The 25,875-nt window shown below is 37.6% G+C and overlaps 1 protein-coding gene across 1 annotated transcript in view; it reads right to left on the bottom strand.

The window, feature by feature from the left end:
* Positions 1 to 11,299, bottom strand: part of LOC124173117 — a 31,768-nt gene extending 20,469 nt beyond the window's left edge. Inside the window, exons 1-3 of the mRNA XM_046552631.1 lie at positions 11,079 to 11,299; positions 7,907 to 7,996; positions 4,018 to 4,107 (exon numbers count right to left, since the gene is read on the bottom strand). The gene's annotated coding sequence lies outside the window, so the exon portion shown is untranslated. The remainder of the gene's footprint in view (positions 1 to 4,017; positions 4,108 to 7,906; positions 7,997 to 11,078) is intronic.
* Positions 11,300 to 25,875: the final 14,576 nt, after the last annotated feature.

A 25,875-nucleotide genomic window follows, 5' to 3' on the forward strand; every position in this document is an offset into this window, starting at 1 on the left:
ATTTTCAGGTCTCCATAGCCTCTAACAGTAAATGAAATAATATATATACTAGAGGAAGAGGGTGACGAACACGGGTCACAAACAATTATTATAACTGGAGCGGAGGAAGGTGCTGAGGCTATTATGGATGAAGATACTGATGAATCAGATGCTGAAGTGACTGGGGAACCAACGCATCTACCACGACGTGTTTTAGATGCAGAGGGACAGATTCATTCGAGGGAAACGCAGCCTGAAGAATCACAGTCAGAGCAACCGAGTGTCTTCCAAGACTTTCCCAGGTACCACATGGGAGAAAGATGTAAAATCAGGGGGAACAAAACTCTACAAGCTTGGAATGAATGACAGAGGGGTATACCATCACTTTGCGGAAGCCAGGAACAGGAGTGAACCGGTGATGACCTGGACTTTAATAGAATAGGCTATTTCAACATCAGGCATATATAGAAAAAACCCAAGTAACATTGACCATTGGGCCTCGGTTGGGGAACCGTAGTCACGGTTGGCTCATTGTGGGTGGATATGCCAACCAAATTCTGGTATTGGCCCAAAGCAGATATTGTTCGTTGGCCCAACGAAACGGTTTATGCTGTAGGCCCAACGGAAATCCCCAACGATGGCCCTACGAAATGGATTATCATTGGGCCACCGTTGGGACATCATACCATTTCCTCAATTTATGCCATGAGAGCTGCAAACAAAATTCCGACAAGATCTTCAACGTAGAGATGGGCGAAATTCCATTGTAATCGATTTATCGTATCAAGTGGTTATCGGATCGGTAGCATCTATTCATTAAAAAATAGGATGGCATAATCGCTTGCTTTGACAGTCAGTGCTACCGACTATGTGCAGGCATAATAATTATTTTACCTCTGATGTATCCAATTATACTTCAAGTTGATACAATCAAATGAAGATAATGCCAAACAAATGGTAAGCTTTACCTCATCTCTCATCATATCATAATGCGTCCCATTCACCTGACTTGGTAAATTAGTGGTATTCCTACACATAATGATAAATTTACTGCAATAACGACATGTCGCAGTTTTTCCCTAGTTTTTATGAAAAAATTTCCATAATTGACTTTCTAAGGGAGCCGTATAAATTTCTTCTTTCACTTGAATATCCAGTCTACTTGGATTACATTTCAAAATAACAATATAGCCACCGGCAGGGGCGCAGCTAAGAATTAAGGCTGGCAATATTGGAAAATTCTAATAAGTTTTGTAGAAATTCTTATAAGAATTCCGTAAGACTTACAGGATTCTATAAGACTTACACAAATTCTTATAGGATTCTATAAGTCTCACAGAAATTCTTGTAAGAACTCTGCATTTCTTAGAATTCTATAAGAATGTTGTGCGGGTCGCATACCTTTCGGGTTTTTATCCAGCAGGCGTGTCACCATAACTTATTCTGGCAACTGATAATTATTTAAGGAATTCTACATAGGATAATTTTTGGAAATTATGTATAACTCTTTTTTAAGTAATGTTCTGCTAATTTTCTAGTGTTTTCAGCATGGTATTTGACATAAATGGTTCCAAGAAGCGGAGGCTTCTTTAATGCGACTTCTTAGTACATATATCCCGGAGGGCACATGAAAAATTGTAGACTTATAAGATCTGTCTGTTTCGAGTCTAACTTAACCGATGGAAGTTCGTTATGGGTCGTGAATAAGCACGATGTATAATACGATTGCATACGTTCCAGGATACGGTTCACATGGTTCCCTAGCAACCTAACAACCAAGACTTGTTTGGTTGTTAGGGCTTTGTCTTTGTGATAGCAGCTAAATGAAATAAGTTGAGTGCTTCTAACAAAAATAAGGTATTGACCTCATTTGGTAAGTCTTACAAAACTGGCATTCCTAAAATCATGTTACCTTAAACAGATAGTTACGTGGAATTTTAAACTTTTCATCATTAATTTAGGTAGATCGATATGTATTTTTTTCAGATTGTGGCATATCTAGTATAAGTGGAAGTTTTAATGAAAACAGTATTTCTATGGACGAAGTGAGTGATTTAGTCCTCTCTGAAGAGAATGAGATTGAATTTGTATGAGTAAACCTAAATAACATCTGCACAGTTATTATTTTATGGAAAATACATCAACTATTATACTCAATCAGTGTTTCTGTGATTCCTATTAATATCCCTAAATCTTGCACTTATTAATCCAATTAAGTAAAATGGACTAAACTTAACAATTTCCTTACCGAAGACCAGAGAATAGGAATTGTGAAGGCAATTGAATCAAATAACTCAGGGGTGTACATCTTGCAGTGTGACATGTTTGAAATTAAGGAGTATTTCTTTGAACTACCTCTAAGAAACGGTACCATTGGTATATTTGTAGTAAAAAAAGTAGTACCTGGATGCAAATTGCAGTCCACCCAGATTTTATCTAAGTGTGTTTTGTTGCCCTACAAAGAAGATGGACAGTTTTTGTGAGTGCCATATTGTAATATGGAAAGGTGCTGTTGACATTTTCCTAATATTGTCCTAATAAAAATTGTCCTAATTTGTGAAAATAAAAGTTGGGGACCTTCTGAACTGATATTGATTTTTTGTTTTCCACTTTTAACCACTGTAACCTTACTTTGTCCTATAGCATTGATTTCATTTTGATTTATAGGGAGTTAAAGGTAAAGATTCTATCTACCGGTATCATATCAAGGTAAATTAATTTAACTCTCATTCTATAAAAATGAGAAATGCCAGTAAAATATAGCTTTTGTTGGGAAACGGATGGCAGAAGGGCCAACGGTGTATCGTTGGAGAGGGGTTGGCCTCTGGTTGGGAATACGAAGGCCCGACTGTAATGCTCTGTTGGCCCATCATTGGGGAATCGTTGGTTGGAATACGGTTGGCAAGGTGGCCAAATCATACCATGGGCCAACCGCTGTGTTCCACCATCTGCCAACAGAGGGCCAACCAAAAATGTTACTTGGGAACCCTTCAACAGTATTGCTATCTAAGTATCTACAATCAAATAAAAAGGTTTTATCTTCTCTCTTGACATCACTTGTGAATAGTATCCCTGTCAGCCACTCCCGCCCCATTATCCTTGTGAAAAAAAGCAACTACGCAATAGACTTCAAACCACTCCTTGTGGTAAAGAAAAGCTATAATATAATTATGACATTTAAATAATGTACAATGCATTTTTTCCCATTGCTAATTCAATGAACTTGAAAAAGAGAGAACGAGGCCATTCACAAATTAAAACATTCATCAGTCAACATCAACGCACTCAAGCATTTCCAATGCCGAAAATCAAGCCAACACGAAGGTAAGACTTAATATTTAAATAAATACCAAGGCAAAAACAATACGTGAAATTACACAGTGCCATACCCTGCAACACAAAAACCATATTCATAATAAATTGATAATGATATTCACATGGAGATTGTAATTGTGAAGGTAAAATAATCAACAGTCAACTATTTATACTAAACCACTTTCAAATGTAAAACTCATTTCTATTACTTTCACCTCCCACATAAAATTCAAAACTATCTATATTGGAGGACACAAAAAATCCACACCACACTTGTCACAAGAGCTTCCATTAGTCCATCAAACTTCTGAATGAACATTATATTGATGGGAGAAATTTCCCACTCAGCTAATCAACTGCCTGTCACAAGCACCATTATTCTTATAAACACAATCGCAACATTACATTAGAATTCCAACCTGCTACCGTGATAAATTAAAGCTCCAATGCGATTGCGGCATTTAAATATTCTAGATTTTGTTAGCATTTTTTCCTATTGTTATGGCAATGAATTTGGCCAAGAGAGAGTGAGAATAGAAGCCATCCACACTTACACATTAACAATTATAACAAATATTATTATTCTCTAACATTTACCATAATAAGTACCACACAGGAAAGACTTACTATTTAAATAAAAACCAAGACAAATAATGAGTGCTAACAGTTCCATACCTTATAACATAAAAACCATACTCAGAATAAATTGATAATGATACTCACTCGGAGATAGTGGAGGTTCAGTCCTGGGAAGCAAGGTTAAAGCAGGATGGGATGGCAAGAAAACCACAGCTTAATCACCAGGACAGTATCCTGAAAAGGAAAGAAAGTAACCATGAACTAATACAAAAGAGTATCACAAAACAATCGCATTGGCAGTACCTTTCCTCTTCGTACAATAACAGTATATACAGCAACAACTGCGTAATATGTTGTCATCCTATGGTGAGACAAATTGGAAAGTTAAGATGAAATCCAGACAACCACCCAAGTAGCAAAAGAATATTGAAAAATGATTTTAAAATTATTTCAAATGATTTTAAAATCAAAATATCATAAGATGGCTAAATTCATGACTTTTTCAAGATTTTAAAATAATTTTAAAATCATTTTAAAATAATGTATTAGGCGTTGCTCTTTTTAAGTCTTGTACCATTTGATCTCATTTTGTTGATAGTATATTCTTGGATATGCAGGAAGTAATGGCTTATTTTTGCCAAAAATGTTCGTTTTTTAATTTCACAGAAAAATAATTATGTGAACATTATTTTAAAACAATTTCAAAATTATTTTACACACATTTTAAAATAATTTTGAAATAATTTGATAATTATTTTCTAATCATTTTAACATGATGTTAAAATCATTTTAACATAATTTTGAAATAATTAGGTCATTTCAATCTTAGTCATACCAGTGTGATAAAATAAACCAGTATAAATATTCTCATTCCTTGGAGGTGATTGTGGTAACTGACAAGTAGCTTTACATAAAACAAGTAATACAGATGATTTTGGAGACTTTGTCTACCAAAAATGAATCCCTTTTTTCAAAAGTGAGTTTGAATTTCGCCATCTTGAAATCCACAAAACAGTATTTTTTGGCAGTTTTCCATAATATTTCTAGAAATTTAAAATAATGAATTTCTGGAAAAAATATCCCAAAATGAAGGCATATCATCAAAAAATGGACAGTGAACGATCCGAGAATGCAATCAAGGAACACCTGAAAACACTCTCAATATGTGCTTTATTGCATACTAAAAAGGGATAAGGACTGAGTATACATGATTCAAAAACTGATTTCGTTTCAAATCCAAACTCCGACATCTGATTTCCAAGATGTCAAGGTGTGTATGGTAATGGTGGGATTTCTGTGAAAGCACGCAGAGAAGGAGGTTCTGTAATTGTCACGATGCATGTACCATTTCCTTCAAAACATTCATGTCTGTTGACGCTAGGATAATTGTTAGGTGGGAAATTTTTTTTTACTGTTCCTGGCACAGTTCGAAATTTCAAACATGTGTTTACTTATATCATATTAACATAGCAATTAATCATTTTTAAAAGAGGCTGAATTATAGTTACAACATATTTTAAAACTATTTTAAAATCTATATTTCATTGCTTATACAAGAGTAGGACATATTTTAAACTTATGTTAAAATCATTTTGAAATGGTGTAAAAAGATTTGTAACGTTGAAACAGAGAAAGCTAATATGTTTTCAAAATGATGTTAAAATCATTTTAAAATGTTCTCGCAATATATTTTAAAATGATTTTTACATAAGATTTTGCTACTTGGGCATATTATCAGGGCAGACAAATAGTCATTGCAGCAATAATTCAATGCAAACATGTTTGTATTATTAAGTAAGGAATTTGATCTGTGATTCCACCCTAATCAAAAATGGGTGACACCACAGGCAACAATTAATACCTTATTTTGAATCCACACAGAACACTTACAGCAAATCACTGACCAATATTGACAAATATATTTAAATCATTTTCATATTAACACAGAAGAGTCTAATATGCCCACAAAATATGATAGCTGATTGATGGTACACATGAACCCTACTCTTGACTTCCAATATTTCATTATGATACGAAAACTTTTACCCCATCAAGAAGTCATCATAGCACATGGTACATGTAAACTAAAGTACTGACATAAAACTAGCCAATAGCATTAAAATCCTCAATAAAAAACAAACAGAAATGAAGACACAACTAAGTAGCACAACGGCAAATTATAATATACTGTATTTGAATGAATATAGTCCCACCTTTTTTTTCCAAAAATACCCATGGTAAAAATAAAGAGGGGACTATTTTCAAACCTTTATTTTTCTTTTTTTTTCCTGTAACTCAAGCCTCAAAACTAGGGGGGGGGGGACTATATTCAATGAAATACTGTAAGTAGGACTGTTAAATACTATTATTACCTTCCAACATTAACTATGCTGAAGTTCTGCAAACCACAAGATAATACATTATGGGAAAAAATGATGGCCATGGTATATAAAAAATATAAATCTTAGTAAAAAACGAAGATCTAAGTAGACATAAAAGGAATCACTTCCAAAAAAATGCTTTTTATATAACCGCTAACAAACAGGAAAGCTGATAATAAATTGCCATGGATCAAACTTCATAGGCTATCCTATTGTATGAAACCAACAGTTGTCTATGAATGCAGACTATCACAATAACTCCACTACAAAACAGTTAAATACTCACCTTAGTATTAAAAAAAACTGAGAAAATATTTTTTTGTACTTATAACAACAGATTTTTAACTCACATATGAGACTAAATGACATAATTAGACTCTGAACACGCTTCCTTACACACAAATAAAACCACAAGCCCTCGAAAATCTAACAAGTATTCTGATATATTAAATGTCTTATCTCAATAGTCAAAATTTCCGCACACCACATACATTTAAGTATTTAAGGAACAGAATTTTATTGCACTAATAATCCATTAGTAATGGAATTTTAATATGATCCCTTGTAAAGTATGGAATGAGTGCTATCTTTGGCTTCAATAATACTGAAATTTTTTATTTCTACATAACTAACCTAAGAATTAAGAAATGATTGATAACTTTAAAAACAAAATAATTGGATTAAAGACTAAATATTGACAATCACATAAAACATAGTCAATTCAATAACATCCAATTGATGGATATTGCGATATTGCATTACAATGATCACGAACATAATTTACATCTGTTCAAACTAAGCATACAGTTCTTGCCTCAACTTCTGCATTTATGAACAATGGAATCATTTTCATATTTTTCATGTTCCTACCATAAAAAACACTGTAGCGATCTCTCTTGCCTCCACGCATGCATTTATTTTAACCATTTTCCTCTATAGCCATTATTACAATATAAAAATTAAATCAAAATGTTAGCAAACAATTTGGCATATGAACTCCAAGCCAGAATTCCAACCATCATTTAAAAGTGAGGTAAAGAATACCTATCTATTCTATTATTTACAAAATAAATAACATCTGATGTAAATCATTTATACTCAACCACTGTCAAAATTTAAACAAACGTCTACCGCTTTCACATCCAACAAATGAATTTAATTGTAACTGGTTCGGTAGTGACAAATTATCTACATCTAACTTCTTACATGTGGCTTCGAATGATGCATCACACTATTTAATGGCCGATCTACAGATGAGAGAAATTTCCAATGAGATCCTCAACTGCCTGTCACAAGCCAAATAATATGAGAGAACACAATTGCAACAATATACTAACTTCCAACCTCCCACCCTGATAAGTGACAGCATTTATATGCTGTTTAAATGTGTATAATTAAATTGGATTTCAACTGCATTTATTTGCATTAATAAATCAGTTAACTTCACCAAGAGAGAGAAAAGAGAAGCAATTTACACCAAAACATTCACAAGGCAACATCAACATACTGCAATATTTCCCCCATCAAACGTTAAGGGCACCACGTAGGTAAGATGTTCTACTTCTACAAAGGAACTAAGACGAAAAAATCAACCAATTCCATGCACTGAGACACAAAAAACAAAATCATAAGAAATTGATAAGGATACACACTTGGAGATTGTGGAGGTTCAGCTCAAGGCAGCTAAGTTAAAGCAGGATGGTATGGCTAGATATCCACAGCTCAGTCACCACGAGAGAATCCTGAAGAGGAAAGAAGGTCACCGTATATTAATAAAATGGTGTATCGAAAAACATTCACAAAGGCAGTATCTCTCCTCATACTAATTGCAGATACGTCTAAGTAAAGTGCTCTCGTCCAATGGTGGGACAAATTGTTACGTTGAAATAAACCATAGAGTACAATTTCATCTAGGCAAAAAAGGTTTGGATCATCATGTAACGAATTTAACTTGTGTGCAGCTATGATCAAAAATTGGTTATTTACACCGCTGGAAAGAGATAATGCCATTTTTCGAATCTAAGCAGACTCTAGAGTTTATTACGGCCCAATACCGGAGACAAAATTTAAACCAATTCCTTAATATAACAGAGGAGACAAAATTTTAAGCATTTCCATATTATCACAGAGGAGACAAAATTTCCAGCATAAAATAATAGCAGATTGATGATACACACGACTGCCTACTCATGAAGTCCTATAATTTCATCATGATACGAAAACTTTTACCCCATCAACAAATCATTGTAGCGCACGGTATATTAAAACTAGAATACTGTCTTAATACGGGCGAAAATCGATTGAAATAGTTCGTAAAAACAGGCTGAAATGATGACACGACTAAATAGAAACAGTGTAACAAACGTAATACAATCGTAAAATATAAAACTCCAGACCTCCAGCGTTAATTACGCCTTGGTCCTGAAAATCAAAAGATTATATATTACGGACGAAACACGGTTCACCAAGAGATAAAATTGTACCGAGGAAAATTGTAACAATCATAAAATCACTCCCTTCCCAAATACAAACATAAAATGAACGCGATTCATTTGTTGGAAACCATGAAGTTGAACAGCTGTCAAATATTAACTAGTATAGCATTCATAAGTGCGAAGTTATAGATGCTCTCAGCTCAGAAATATCACCAACCTTCCAACTGCCAACGAAACGTCAACTGAATACGTTGGAACTACAACAGACAGATCCTTACCACATCAAATAACTTCACCAAATACGATCATATTCGTCAATGAAGGTCAATAACAGAAGCACTCTAGAAGAAGAATAATAAGCCAAAACAAAACATCTAATCAATGGCAAGAATACGTTTGTTCACGACTCCTATAAGCCTTTAAGTTCAGGCAAGAGCAAACAACAGAAACACTCATTACATGGATCATACAAACGAGAAATCCACAAGGAATTCTTTGTCCCACTCCTTGTTTCACATGCATCGAAGTTACGTTGTGACTACTTACCGACACCTACACACAAAAACAGATTAAATTTTCGTAATTATTCCCAGCGAGGCATTTCACAAACAATGAATAAATACCTATATGAGTTATGGTTGATTAACGCATTGAATTACGAAAAACCAATTTCAAGAATTATTCATTACTAACAGCCGAGTTCAAATTTTAAGTGTTACAATCCTTGCACGTCGTCGGAAAAGTGGTAGATATAGAACCGTCAGGCAATGTTAACCCTCCTAAATATTATATCAAACTTCTTAGATATTATGAGACTAACGTTATCCATTTTAATTATTTCGTCATTGAAATACGAATGAATAGCTGATAAAACATCACCACTAATAAAAATTTAAGGGTTAAACAAGCGTACGAAACAAATGGTGGTCTTGAGTATGCTCACAATAATTCCACGAGAAAAATCAAAATTCGCACCTCAGTATTACCGTCATACCCAAATGACCAAATCTTATAACAAATTCCTACATTTGGAACATGGCACACAGTATAAGGTAAGGTTCCTTAGACTCCGGTCAAGTGTTATTTAGTACTTTTCTGCGTAATTCCTAAAAATTTCTTATTTGTGCTCTAGGAAAAACATCGCAATCATAGCTCACGCCGAAGAGTATAAATAAGCTCGCTTGACAAAATAAGGTGACGCCGTGTTCATAAATGCAACTACATGTTTATAGACACGGATGTTTTCTTTCAGTGGTAGAGCACTACATAGAAACTAAAATGATGCATGAAGGTATTACAAAAATGCCGGCGAATAGCTAACACCAACATAGATAGACTCCGAAAAGTTATGAATTAAAATATGAGAAAAGAACAAAATATGCACCTTAGTGTTAACGTCATACACACGAGACCAAATCTTAATAACAATTGCCTACATTTGGAACATGGCCCACACTATTCACGATTCCTACACTCAGGTCAAGTTTTATGTAGTATTGCTCTGCGTAATTCCTGAAAATTTCTAATTTGTACTCTAGGAAAACATCGCAATCATAGCTCTCGACGAAGACTAGAAACAAGCTCGATTGACAAAATAAGGTGACGCCGTGTTGATAAACAAATGAAACTACGTGTATAGACACAGATGTGGTTTCCTTCAGTGATACATCACCACATAGAAATTAAACAGAGGCAGGAATGTATTACTAAAATGCCGGCGAATAGCTAACACCAACATAAATCGGCACCGACAAGTAACAAGACATGCGTTTTTCATTTCCATTGAATTCTATGTAAGCACCATATCCACTACTACGTACTTACGGCTACCCACTATTGAAAATTAACCAATTCACTTTTGAAATTCATAAACGCATACCTCAGGCCTTCGCCATTACTCTGTATAACTAAATATAAAATAAATCATGACCATTCAAATCGTTAATGAAATAATCGCGACGTATTTCCAGTGATAGTGAAACGACAAAAGGAGTGATCAAGCCGAAGACATTATAGTTGAGTATCACCCGACATAACTGATCTATCTGGCTCAAACGAGAAGCACACGCTCTATATTTCGTAAACTGAGGCCCTTGCAAAGTACGTATTCTAACACAAGACAGAATTCAACAGTGAAAGCAAGCACGCAGTAAATGCACACGAAGCCATAACACAATCAAACATAAATCAAAAAAGAGATAAATTAGCAAACAAAAAGATCTTCTCCCATTGCGGACAAAAAATCATTTGGAGCAAGTACCCGGGCAGATCACAATCATTCTAACTCTCCTGGAGCAGGAGTAGTGGCGCCAAAAACTTAGTTATATGACCTCTGATTAAAACTTCACTCCATCAAAACAGTAACATACATATGATTACTTGAACTTACTCAGGTTGGAATGCACACTCCCACAAGCCCTGATTGCGATGGAAGATGAAGAGCCCAGCGAGAGAAATGCTATTAAAACTTCAGAAGAAGACGGCTCTTTCGAAGATGACAACGCGAGCGATGAGCAGGAAATGAGCTAATTTTGGCGCTAGCGCGCTAGTCAGGACAAGTTTCAAGAAGATTCCACTAGATAGCGGGCGAATTCAAATTTCCCCCACCTCGGCTTAGCTCACCCTCCCACAGACCTACGACTTCGCTTCTGCCCCCCCTCAAGCCCGTATGACACTTGCCAATTTATTGGCCAATCCATTGGATATTGGATTGTGTACCCACTGACACACGCCAATTTCTAGCCCAATCTCAGTTTCACAATATTGGGCACAATTTCTTGGCCAATCTACAATTTAGAACAGGTTCTATTTTCTCGAGGCCAATCTCCAATCAGAACTCAGTCTTGTCGACTCCTAGTGGCCAAAACTAGAAGCTCTTTGCAAAACATTTCACCTCGGAATTTTAATATCATATATAAAAACTTTACAAGCATAGCAACCCATGAAATAGCTCAAATAATTAATGTGTACTTTGAGAGAATATAAATTCACAAACATCAACTGTCTAAAGTGGGTAATTCGGAAATAACATTTCGGATATTTAATGAATAAAAACGTCGTGTTTCTCCTCGATAGCGTCTATATTTTGTTTATTTTACAATTATTAAACTATTTTTCATGATTTGAGCGCTAAAGTTTCGGGTGAAAGTCCCAATTGATGACACAATCTCTGTTTATTCGATGAACATATTCCAGCCAAAACGAGCCGCTACGTTATCTTGGCTCACCTATGAGATCACCATATTGCCTATCTCTCATCATTCAAGGAACTCACCCGAATGAAATTTCGAGCAATTCGAGAATATCTTTGCAGCCCCTCGAAATAGTTATTAAATTTACAATTATTATGCCACCTCCCATTCTGTAGCTCATTGGCAATTAACCTGCGTCTTGAGATGCTCTTTTGTCATTTTGTGTTATGTGGCGTTCTCTAGTGGGGTATTAGAACACTATAACGGACAATATTGGTACGTGTCATACGATGCGTAAAGCCCAATATTTTTACCAATATTGGGCCAATTTATTGGCCAATATATTGGCCAATAAATTGGCAAGTGTCATACGGGCTTCAGAAAGAAATCTTGGATCCACCCCTGGCCATGGACGTCACCATTATTTCAGATGGGAGTTCAATCAATTTATGTTCGAAGTCCACACACTTCCAAAAATAGAGCAGTAATTAGTGTCATCGCAATATTAACGAAAGGATTTTTTTTAGTTAAAATCTTTTCATACAGTTCCCAGCGCCATATACGTGAACTAAATCACCAAATTCGAAGCCTATCCCCACCCCTTCTTCATGAATACCTCCCCCCTCCTCTGTCGAAACCAAGTCCCTCTCCGTCTTCGTTGGGATGACTCACAAGCATGTCAGTCAGAGTCACGAGCATCTTCCCACCCCAACCCCTTCCACGCCATCCCCACTCCATTGGATCGGAGCGTGGGAACGGCGACGACGCAGTTTCTCACAAAAGCGGTCTGTTTGCTGCAAGCGGGGCCAGCAAACGCGAACCACTCCTTCTCCTTACATTCTTGCCTCCCCTCTCACAATCTTAGTTCTTCTCTAAAGGCCGTTTTACACGGTACACGGAATTGCGCAGGTTAGAGCTGCATTAATTTCTAAAATGGCGTGGAATTGTGCGAATGCATGAACGAAATTAGAACAGGGGCTATTTTGCCTTCTCGCATCCACGCATTCTCGCATGTGTTCTAGCAATTCACCGCTTTACACGACGCAATTTTGATTGCGCCTTCACACGTATGTCAGACTGCGCAATTCCGTGTACCGTGTAAAACGGCCTTAAGATTTGGGCGTAATGAATCAAATCAATTGGGTGATTTGGTTCACTGATTCCATCACATCTTTCTTGTGATTCTCATTTATTCGTTAGAATGCATAACTCACCAATCACGACAACGACTTCCTTGGTGGATGACGGAAGAATAAGCATTCACAAGGAAGCAAAGCTTCATGGCAATGGAGAATAACCTGATTATAGAAAGATCGCACTTGGAATACGTCACTTAAGTGTGGTACATACTCGTACGAGGTGGGACTACGAGACGAAATCAACGCATCACAGTGGAGTGCGACCAAATTCGAGATGAGTTGATATAAAGAAATTGCAGTGTTTCCGATATCTCAAACGAGTTAGGAAGGGGATCTCTTCACGATCGTAGTGTGGACCATAAGCTAAATTTACATCGCAAATTTAAAGACAATTTTTTTCTAAGACGACGCGAAAATTCCTTCGCTTTCGGTCAAATTAATGAATACTGGATTATGAGACGAAAATAAAGGAAACACTTCTAAACTGAGATATCTAAAATACCATTATTTCTCGTAATAAAAGGTGTGGAATTGGTGACTTTAATAATACAATTAATTGCGTCATTCATACGGAAAAATCATTGCATGATGGTATTTGTTCTATTGTTCCAAGCTAAATTTACTTACAGGAGACATCGCGAGAGTGATGTTAGGGATCTGATATCTTGGAAGGTTACAACAATATGGAAAAAAAACTTCAGGAAAACAATTGAATTAACAATCCGGTCGTTTGAAAACGTATCTGGCTGAAATCAAGTGAGGATTAGTTTTCTTGAGCAAATGTTCAAAATGATATTGACATGTTGATATCAATTTCTGAAACTATATAAGCAAAGTATAAAATGGGTCACGGCTCCCTTCCAAATAGGCCCGGGTTCGAGAGATGTTCGCACGTAAAGATTTCTCGCATCATGACTTCGCATGTGTGATTCCTCCCAGTGGCGCCCACTCCATGGGGCCTGAGGGGGCCCAAGCCCCCCCAAAAATTCGTTACAGAAGTGAGGATAAATCTGTCAGGCTTGTCAATTTTCCCCGGAGTGTGTCCAGATATCGGCATTCCAGCTATCAGGGTTATAATGTTGATCATATGACTCTTCTAAAATGCTTACAAAACTTAAAACTTACTACTTATAAAATTAACCGGGGCAAGGTTCCCGGTTTGGCACCCCCCAATATTTTTTTGTAAGTCTGCACCCCTGATCCCTCCGTACCAAATACCACGTGGTATTCGAGTGGATAAAGGCTCTTCATTCCCGTGCCTTGATTCGTGGGACACAGATTTGTCCCATTGCAAACCAATATTCTTTCTCTCTAATAGTTTTTGAAATCGTTGTTGCAACTCATCCACATTCGTTTAATTTAATTACTAAGTATTTTTTTATTTCACACGGTGGCATCCAGTATTTTGTTCTGCAGGGGCACAAGGATACCCCGTAATACAAAAAACGAACGCAATGATTACGGGACATATTAAAAATCTTGAATATTTTTTTCAGGGTCACGGGGGGAAGGTCCGGGTCACGGGTCAGGGTCAGGTCCGCCCCGTACCCCGTAATACAAAAAACGAACGCAATGATTACGGGACATATTAAAAATCTTGAATATTTTTTTCAGGGTCACGGGGGGAAGGTCCGGGTCAGGGTCACGGGTCAGGGTCCTTCTCCCCCTATATCCGCCAATCATTTCACATTAGTTTAGAGGTTTTAAATGGGACTCCGAATCGCGCCTTGCCACGCGAGTTTGAGGACTTGTGCAATAACTAACAAGTGAATTTCAGGGTTTTGTGCCCATCCTCGCCCCAGGCACTGCAGCCCATGGCAGTTGCTTAAAGAGAAAAAACTCAAGGGGGAGGTTCAAAAGATATCTTGAGGCATTGTCACTTTTTTAGTAAAGACAAATAACTAAGTCACTTATTAAGTCTAAGAAAGTTTTATTTAAACTGACCATACTCATGCACAAGACATTGCCATAATATGACAATAAAAAGTTACATTGGTGTTTCAGCATTGTTAGGCAATGCGGGCGGCCCCGCTAGAGGGAGACGCGCCCCCTATAAGTGCACGGGGTGATTCCACACGAGGCAAGCAGCACTCATCCTAGCTTTGAAATGAAACCCAGTCTTTCGCCAGACACAGGCCAAACACACAGGACAGTGAGAAGAGCTCTGAGCAGAAACTGGGATAGTATTCAGGACACGAACATGCTATTATGCAAACAATAAAACTACTAGTTAGCAATATTTAAATGAAGGGTTAGGAATTATTAATTCCTTGGTAGGAACCTGCTAATGAAATTGGAACTGAAATAACGACCACTTCCTTATTTAAATAAAATCTGTTATTATTTAATATGTAATAAATACCCTTTAATGATTTTCTGTGGTCTTCACATGGCTTATTTACTTTACAACGTTCAGGAATATACTTTCAAAAGCTATAAATTACCTCCGATTTGAAATTTCCGTCAATGTAGTAAATCCTTGATACCATATCTTTCTATCCTAAATCCTATCCTCATCTGCTTTCGTCACCAACATATTCTTTTTCTTGACTAAGATGATATTCGTCCATTATTCATCAACCTCATTATTTTCTTTTGGTTTCGTATGCCAGTGCTCTTCGCTGTTTCCGTGCAACTGCTATGACAAGCCAATGGTAGAGGAATAGCGCGGGAGGGGGCGTCCGGACCTCCCCCCAATATAAAGAAACCCAATCACTTCGCTTTATAAAGGAAAAAAAACCATTGAAAATCGTTAACTTACGAAAGATTTATTTGAAAAAAGAAGTTTCAATCGATAATTGAGTGTCTGAAGTTTTGGTTAAAGCCATCTACAAGCTTGACTCTTTTTAAAATCCCCCCCCCCCCTGGTTTTGGACCCCCCAAACGAAATTCCTGGCTACCCCACTGCACCTCGATTATGTAAATGTGACAGCGACGACGGCGATAGATGACCATCAAGTTCTCCTATCACGTTCCGCTGTATCGCGTAGCGAGGGAGGGGGCGTCCGGACCCCTCCAAATATTAAAATCACTTCGCTTCATCAAGGAAAACAAAATATTGAAAAATCGTGAAATTACGAAAGATTTATTTGAAAAAAAGGAGTTTTATTCCATCATTGAATTGAACAAAATTCTCCCTTGCAGGGGATATTATTTTTCACCGCCTTCTTTTGTCTAGGGGAACAGCGGAAAATCAATTCGAACACTCGATGCCAAAATAAAATCTATTCTACGATATGTAATATTACTCAAATCTTGAAAACAGTCAGTAATGTTTGAGTAACAAATTAACCTCAAAATGCTTAAACCAAAAATTGAGATTTGAGGTTCTCATACCTATATACTAAAAGGCGAACTTATAATGTAGTGCGAAAGATCCACAGAGAAAAAAAATCATTCGCCTTGACCGGGATTCGAACCCGGATCCCCCGATTTCCGGTCGAGTGCTTTAGCCAGTTAAACTACCGAGGCGTCATTCTTCCCTGTGGATATTTTCGGACACAATATTTTCGGACATTATAATGTAGCAAAATTTCTCATCTCAGGTTATCACCTTTGGTTATAATGATTAGTTTCACGAAGGAGGGAACACTTCCACCAATGTGCTGCATTGGTATTTTACTCATTGTCTTAGAATTAAAACAAAGATGTGTATAATCCATCGATTTGAGTTCAAAGTACTTATGTATACCTAGCTAAAGATAATTGGAGGTGCAAGCTATTTACTTCTACTTCCTATGTCCCCGCTTTTCTGTAATATTTCAAGGAGTAAATATCATTAATTTATATTCTGTACATGGCGCCCTCAAGTGAGTACAAAGTAGTGATGAGCGGTATATCGCTAACTGTGATTGAATCACCGTTACTGGAAAGTAGCAGTCACTGTCGGTGATTCACTATTCGAAATCACTGTGATCGGTGATTCTATCACTGGATTCGGTGAAGAGAGCTCTGGCTGCTACCAAGTGATATGCGATATATCGCTACCTGTGATTGAAGAGAAGTAGCCGATCACTGCCGGTGACTAAATCACCAAATACTCGAAATCACTGCGACTGTGAATACGGTGAAGTTAGCTTCGGCAGCTACCATGATGCTACCCATGATTAATACATTACACAATATAATGTATTCTCCATGATGCTACCAATAGTAAAATAAGGATGTCTTATTCATCTTGTATGATAAATAAGACATTCTGTGCGAAAGGTACAGCTAAAGCTTTGAATTATGATGGTTTGATTATACATATGTATAAAAAATGATTGCCCCTTATCAATTCTTTTACCACTTCAAATTTACTTGATTATTGTAATATAAACTCGGAATTAGAACTATTCCCTCAAAAAAAATATTTTGCCTAATTTTACAATTCAAACTTTATGCTTCACGACCCCTTATTATATATATATATTTTTTTTAGATCACGAGATGTGGGTCAATTGACCCACATCTCGTGATCTAAAAAAAATATATATAATTTTACAATGTTCTATAAGTTTATTTGTTCCTATTGAGGAGAGCTCATTCCTTGGAATTGGACAAAGTAGCAGGAATAGCAGCGCCACAAATCACCGATGACTTTAAAGAGTGATTCACCTCGGTGATCGCAATCACAGTTAAGAATCACCGTTACTGATGAGTAGCAGTCACAGGTAACGAAGTGATCCGAAAATCACAGTTCCGCTTATCACTAGTACAAAGCATTTGAGTGGGAGGATCGCTCCCTAAGGTTGCGGATTGAGACGCGATCGGGCGATAAGAGTGTTTCGATTACACACCCCCTCCGCCATGATGGCCACCCTCAGTTCACATTAACCAGATAAGAGCGACGCCATTGGGATGATAGCAATTAGGAGACGCAGCATCCCTACGCTTTATCTCAATGGAGTTCTTGATGAGTCAAATCTCGCGTCTGCACTCATCACGGCTGGCCAGTGGTCGTCCCTGACACGATGAAGTTCATTGTTTTAGAATCGGCGTCGTAGGTGGAGCGGAATAATATAAATTTGAAGTCCAAAATTTTGGTCGTCTAACACATTAACACGCAATAGTAAATGTCTGTACGTATGAAAGTGAGAAAGAACGCCAAAATGGGTTATGATATGCCCGACCTGAACTGAAAATATAACCTATTGCAATTTCATTGATAAATTCCTACATGCTCTGGTCCACAGAAATCGTTCATGCATGCTCCATATACTTTTTAATCTCCTAAATAAACAAGCCTTCAGTTTTCGTGTAGAAAATACGTCTTTAGTTGTCTTGAATGACTTATATTATTCTAATATAATTGTTATCAATGACATAGCTATGGGAGGATTTGGGGGATAGATACCTCAAAACTAAAAAAAATATTATTACCTTAGATCTCAATTTCCCAGGTAAAGAGAAACGGGGGTATCCCCGTGGACGTCAGGCGAAACCACTATGATATGGTGTGAAGGTAATCTCACTGAATGATGGTGGAAATTTAAACTTTGATGCTGGAGTAAATAGTTTTAATATCGCTTGAAGATGGTATGTTGTCCTCAGCAGCAAGGGAAATTTAGCTAAGAGACGATGAGAAGGCTTAACAATACAGGTTAACCCATTCCTGTTTCTTAGGGCCGTTTTACACGGGGCTCGGAATTGCGCAGGTTACACCTGCATCAATTTCTAAATAGGCGTGGAATTGCGCGAATGCATGAACGAAATTAGAGCAGGGGCTATTTTGACATCTCACGTACACGCATTCTCGCATGTGTTGTAGCAATTCACCGCTCTACACGACGCTATCATGACCGCGCCTTGGTACGCACTTCAGATTGTGCAAGTACGTGCCCCGTGTAAAACGGACTTAAGTAACATCAAAATGTATACATAATCACCTACATCTACATAATACCTTGCGAGCCACCTCTAGGGTGTTTGGCAGGGGGTGGTCAATCACCAGCATGCAGCATGCAATTGGATATCCACATGCACACCACACGGTCCAAAAAACGGTCACGCTTTATTTTCATTATTATCAGCTCTATTCAGGAAATTTTAAAGTTCGTGGTCTTTTATGCTGCTAAGTTTAATGGCGGAATATGTAGCTGCCACAATAATTATGAGACAGTAGAATGTATTCATGTCTTTAAAATGAGAAATCTTTAAATATATTTATGTAAGAGGAAGCTCAAAGTAGAGGTTATCATGGTTTATCACGGGAGAATGTCAATTAATGTAAATCGATGCAGAGGAAGACGGAGATCTGAAAAAAACAATAAATTGAAAAGAGAAGCCCATTGAGCCTATTCCGGTGAAAATAATAATCCATAATATGAAGTAATGGGAGGGTGTATTCGGTGGCGGATCTGCGGGGGGTTGTGAAGGGGGCAATAGCGCCCCCATTGGGTCGACACACTCAGTAGGGATTACCACTTGGTACAGAAATATTTCTTTATATCTTCCTACATATTTACCAACTTCAATGAATTAAAACACAAATTAGCTTTAAACTTACTTAGGAGGACTTACTACTTAGTAGAACCCATTTTACTTGCTGGTGGTATGTTACAATCGAGTGATAGATGCAGAGATGTTTTAGGCAGTAGCGCTGACTCCATGTAGCCTGAGGGGGCCCCGAGCCCCGTCAAAAATTCGTTAAGGGTGTGAGGAAAAATGTGTCGGGCTTGTGAATTTTCCCCGTCCAGATATCGAGAAACGAGTTATAAGGGTTCTTTTGTTGATCATAAGACTTCTAAAATGCTCAAAAGACTTAGAACTCACTACACATAAAATTTCTCGGGGCAAGATCCCCGGTTTGGGCCCCGCAAATATTTTTTGTAAGTTGGCATCCTTGGTTCCTGGGGACCTGTACTCCCCCCCTTGGGTATCCAATTTCAATTGGATAGAATCGTAATCTCAGCCCCCCCTTGTCCCTATCCTGGATCCGCCACTGGCTGTGATCAAAGGATTATAATTGCTGCGCAGAGCATAAAGATATGCGCAAATTACTGCAGCCTGGACACGAGATGTAACTTAACATAAAATTGCTTCTATTGAATGATAGAATGCAAGAGAGGATTTTGATGCAATTATAAGCAAGCTATGAAGAGTTCCTGCTAAACAAGTCCCACAAGGAGTGGCCACGTACCTTGCTCCGCCATTTTGCGTCTTCGATTTTCCAATGAATCAATTTTCGGATAAACTCGGGTTGGAACCTCTGTCAGACCATAGATTGAAAAATAGACTACATCTCATAGATAAATTCAAGAGCCGTGTGTTTTCTGACGAAGTTAGCTATATCCTACGAACGCCAACATACTACGGTAGATCACATCATATAAATAAAATTAGAGAGATAGACTGCAGAACATATTGATTCAGAATGTCTTTTCTTCCATGATCAATTAGAGATTCTAATGTTAGCGTTACAACTCAAAAATAGATTAGATGACCTGTGGTGTAGTCTGCTAACTTACAGGTGCGCAGCTAGGCTAGGGGTGGGTTAAGATGCAAATAATACCAAGGAGTGTGGTGGGATGGAATAGTCACCAGGATAAGTGCGAGATAAACGAATTGCGGAAATTTAAAGATAAATTGCTCAATTGTTCAAAATGGTGAGATTTACGGCTCTCTGAGGGATATTTTATTCATCCTTAAACTATTCTATTAGTTATATCAATCCAATTAAGTAAAATGGATTAAACTTAAACAATTATAAGAGCTCTGATTGGGGGGGGGGTTTATCACACAAACTGCTAACTTATGAATACCTTACTGCACGTTTCTGAATTTTATTATTATTTCCAATAACATGTGGTTATATAATTTGTAATTAAGCGTAATGTTTTGTGGACCGTGTGGTGTGCATGCGGGAATCCAATTGCATTCTGCATGCTGGTGATTGATCACCCCCTGCCAATCACCCTAATACACCTACTAGATCGACCCTATAGACGCAGCTTAGCCAATGGGCCCAAGGGCCTTTCTGCGTCCGCTTAGGTTTTAAACTATCCCATCCCCTCCGTGCGGTCATCCAATGCTTTTTTCATTGTTTTCTTTTACATTTATTGCTTTTCTTATACATCTAAATTTAAATCTGAATTCTTCGTTTTTAGCTCATAAGATTGATATTTCAAACGGAGTTCTCGCGTTAATATCAACTGATAACCGTTCAGTTTTAAATCGGTCGATATGGAATATATAAATATGCTACTTCGGTAAATATGAATGAACTTCTAATATGAACTTCGTTTAAAATTCATCCACACTCAGAAAAACACAGGAATTCATTATATATATTTAAAAATGTAGGGTAATAACAAATATGTGTTCATATAAAACATGGCTGTATCAGTCAGTTGATCATGGACTCGCGCCGTGAAGAAGTCTTTGAATATAGTCTGAGGTTTCAGGCGAGATGGAGTGGAAACGTGACATAATGAAAATGAAAAAGCAGGAGCAATTTCCACAATTTTACATTTATTAATACTACCGGTTTCGCTTTTCAGCATCATCAGGTACCTGATGATGCTGAAAAGCGAAACCGGTAGTATTAATAAATGTAAAATTGTGGAAAGTGCTCCTGCTTTTTCATTTTCATTTAGTCTTTTAATCCTTCTTTCATGTTCTCATTAAGCGGCAGAGGAAAGGAATATGCGTCCCTCTGAGTTGGGTCCTTGCCTTGGGAAGTCTGCGAACTTCTGCCTTTCGTCCATGCAAGAGAGCTTCCTACATGGGAGGGATAAATATTTTCAAGGGACTCGTACCGTGGAAGAATTTACCTCAATGAGGCCGGCCTGCGCGAAATACATTTTAATTAATAGTTATTGTTGTTTTTGTTGGTTTTCCATTTTTATATTATAGTCTTCCAAGGTTCTCCATGGAGCATGAGGGGGCTCTCGCCCCCTCAAAAAATTAGTTATGGGTTGAGGAAAAAATGTGTCAGGCTTGTCGATTTTCCCCGGAGTGTCCAGATATCGAGATTTGAGTTATCAGGGTTCTTATGTTGATTATATGGCTCTTATAAATTGCTTAAAAAACATCAAACTCACTACTAATGAAATTTCCCGGGGCAAGATCCCCGGTGTGGGCCCCACAATATTTTTTGTAGGTCGGCATCCCTGTATTCTTCCTCTTTTTGTGATTTAATTATGTAATTTATAATTGTGTATATCTTTTTTGTTTTCCGTTAAACTATATTTTTCACCTAGTGCCTCAACATTAGGCACTTAAAACAATTGATCAATAAAAACTTTAAGAAGAAAAGACAGAGGGAAGACTCGTAGATGAGTTACTTGCTTTGGAATTGTTCATGTTGCTGGAATTGATGGCTAACAAAATCCAAATATCTGTAATTAACCCACAACTGGTTACTCCGAAAATGCACTTTAATCGATTATGGTCGGAGAGGTTAATTTCACTTTCTTTATAATATAATAACGGAAATGTAACACCTTTCTCCACCTCCTATTTCGGATGGCCGGCCACAAACTCGAAAAAAAAATATTTAATTTGTGGTCGTGAGTGTGTGAAAGAATTGAATCCAGATTCGCAATCAAGAAGCTTATTTAAAGAGCATGGTGTTCGTAACTTGGTCATAATTCAGCGAAATCGACTTCTTTTTCTATACTCACATATAAACAAATCGGTTAAGAAATACTCCGCAGTTATGTTATCAATTCACTTTAAATATTAAATTAAAATAAGATAAAATGCTACCTAACGGAAGTAATACGTGAGTGACCAAATTTTTTTTTATTTACAAGATACAAAGGTCTGTTTACATGATGGATTTTAAGTACGAGTTTGGTGAATTTGTTTGCGTGAATGATTTTTGTGGACTGGAACAAAGGCCTACCCAGGATTATACCAGGGGGGGGGCAAGCAATGGTATAGGGGGAGGCATGCCAAGTTTAGACATTTGAAAAATAGTTCTATTTTGGTTACATATGTTATACTAATACATATCATTTTTCGTGGGCTTAAAGAAAATTCGTTGAACACTTTCATTTAAATTCAGAACTGATTTTCATGAAAGACTTTTGAGATAATTTCACCCCCCCTTTACCTCGCTGGGCACGCCCATGGACTGGAATGCAACATGTACGAATGCATGAATGAAGCTGCAATAGATTCCATTTCCTTTTCATGAATTTGCAAAGCATGATATCACATGATCACATGGTTCATTTTGGCGTTCATTCTCCTTTTCATACTCATAGGCATTAAATAAATCGTGTAAATGTATCGCGTAACCTATAGACTCCAAATTGAGAATTTCCGCTCTTCCAACGAGGCCGATTCTAAAACGAAGAACTTCATCGTGTCAGGGACGACCACTGGCCAGCCGTGATGAGTGCAGACGCGAGATTAGACTCATCAAGAACTCCATTGTGATAAAGCGTAACAATGCTGCCTCTCCTAATTGCTATCATCCCAATGGCTCGGTTCTTATCTGGTTAATGTGGACTGAGGGTGGCCATCATGGCGGAGGGGGCCGTGTAATCGGAAGCAGACCCCCATTAACATCCTCATCGCCCGATAGCGTCTCAATCCGCAAACTCAGGGAGCGATCTCCTAATGCAATGCGGCGGTCCTCTTACAAGCTGCTCGGTCACCCCCTGCAAAACACCTTAGAGGTGACTTGCAGGGTCATATCTACACATGCATATTTACCCTGCGAGCCACCTCTAGGGTGTTTGGCAGGGGGTGACAAATCACCAACATGCAGCATGCGAGAGGAAGGTATTATGAAATTGTAGATGAAGTAATGAAAGAAAAAAAGGTTGATGAACATTGGGCAAATATCCTCTTCGTCAGGCAAAAGATAATGTTTGTGAAACTATTCTAGAAAGTAGATTAGAAGAGGCTTTGAGATAGAAATGTAAACCCATATAGATTTATTACATCCATAGAAATTTCAAATTAGCAGACAATTATAGGTTTTTATTGTAAAGATCTTAACTTGGGACTCACATGTATTTAAACAATGGTTAACGTCACAAAAATCATTCAATGGTATTAACGATAGGCAAAATAACATGTGATTTAATTTTTATCAGGAAGTGATCGACTTCAGTTTCAAATATCGTTAGAAGGCTACCACCAACGAATTAAGAATTACCAAATTTCCGTATAAATATTGCACCGACCAAAACTTTTCTTTGCGTGGCAATACGTTCGCGTCCTGAGCACCCTTCCAGCACCAATAGCAAGTTTTTTTATGAATCAGCATGTATATTCTGCTGGTATGCGTAATATTTCTATGACCGTGCGGTGTGCATGTGGCGGTCCTCTTACATGCTGCATGTTGGCGATTGGTCACCCCCTGCCAGACACACTAGAGGTGGCTCGCAGGGTATTATATAGATGTAGATGCCTTATATATGCGTATCATCAGTTTAAATAAAACTTTCTCAAACTTTGCAAGTGACTTAATTATTTTTCATCCCTACAAAAGTGGAGGTAGCTCAAGATATCTTTGAAGAAGAAGAGATGGTTTCAGAATATATTTGGTTCTGTATGGGGTTAGCGATAAGACTCAACAATAGGTTAGTTGCCTTGCAGAGCCATCAGATTTTCTCTCTATCTGCAGGGGATCTTCTGAATCTGAATAATATAGATTGAAAGAATTGCAGCGATGGAATTTAGAACGGACCGATTAAGATTGTAATTTTTTATCGTTCTATGGAAGACTATAACGGCAGCGATTGGCCTTTCTAACAGCTTATTTGCCTTGAAGTGCGTTCAGATAATCCCTGAGTATGAATAGAAAGTCGTCTTTCGAAACGTCGGCATCTACATGATAAAATTAGAGTGATAGAGTTTAGAACAGATAGATTAAAGTAGTCATTTTTTATCATTCGATGAAATACTATAGCGGCAGCGATAAGATTTACTAACAGCTTAGTTGCCTTGCAGTGTGTTCAGATAATTCCATGAATGTGAAGAGAGAGTCGTCTTTCGAACAGAGGCGGATACAGATGGGGGGCGCAGGGGGCGCGCGCCCCCCCCTTTGCGGGTTCGCTCACATTGCCGAACATTGTAGAATCACAGTTGTAACTTTTTTGTATCGTAAGATATTGAGTTCTATACGTGTATAATGAGGTTAAATAAAACTTAATTCAACTTTGCACGCGGCTTGATTAATTTTTTATTACGATAGAAGTAAAGGTAGCTCAAGATATCTTTTGCGCCCCCCCTCCCTTGAATTTTTTCTGTATCCGCCACTGCTTTCGAACCGTCTACATGGACATAATACCCTGCGAACCACCTGTTTGGCAAGGGGTGGTTAATCACCAACATGGAGCATTTCCACATGCACACCATAAGGTCATAAAAATCTACGTATGCTAAGAAATTTTACTTCCACATTCGTACAAAGGCAAAACTTGCAGATTGCTCGTGGAGGCAATCTGAAAAATAAACCTAGAATACACGAGACGTGCTGTGAGAAATACAAAGAAAGTTGAGAAATATGCATTTCATAATGCATCCTATGAATCTCCGCGCCGCATTCCTCCGCGTTGAGTTGTCCACGTGGAGCAACTCTGAAAAAATTTCCAACGAACGCGATAAAAAATTTCTTTTTACCGCGCTCCGGCCTCATCAGTGCAAGGAACCATGACTCATTTCCTTAAATAGGAAGTCAGGTTTATAACATTTTGTACGGTCATAGGAAATCACAATATACTTGCGAGCACTTGCGGTTTTTGACCCTGAAGATCTCGGTTCGACTCTGAAAAAATCCCTAACCCACGCGACATAAGTTTCGTTTTTACAGCATTCAGGCTGCATAGGTGTAAGGAACCATGTTTCATTTCCTTATTTAGGAAGTCAAGTTCATGAAATTCTCCACGAGTATAGGTAATCACAATGTACT

Source organism: Ischnura elegans (genome assembly GCF_921293095.1).
Source record: "Ischnura elegans chromosome 13 unlocalized genomic scaffold, ioIscEleg1.1 SUPER_13_unloc_4, whole genome shotgun sequence".
NCBI classification, from domain to species: Eukaryota; Metazoa; Arthropoda; class Insecta; order Odonata; family Coenagrionidae; genus Ischnura; species Ischnura elegans.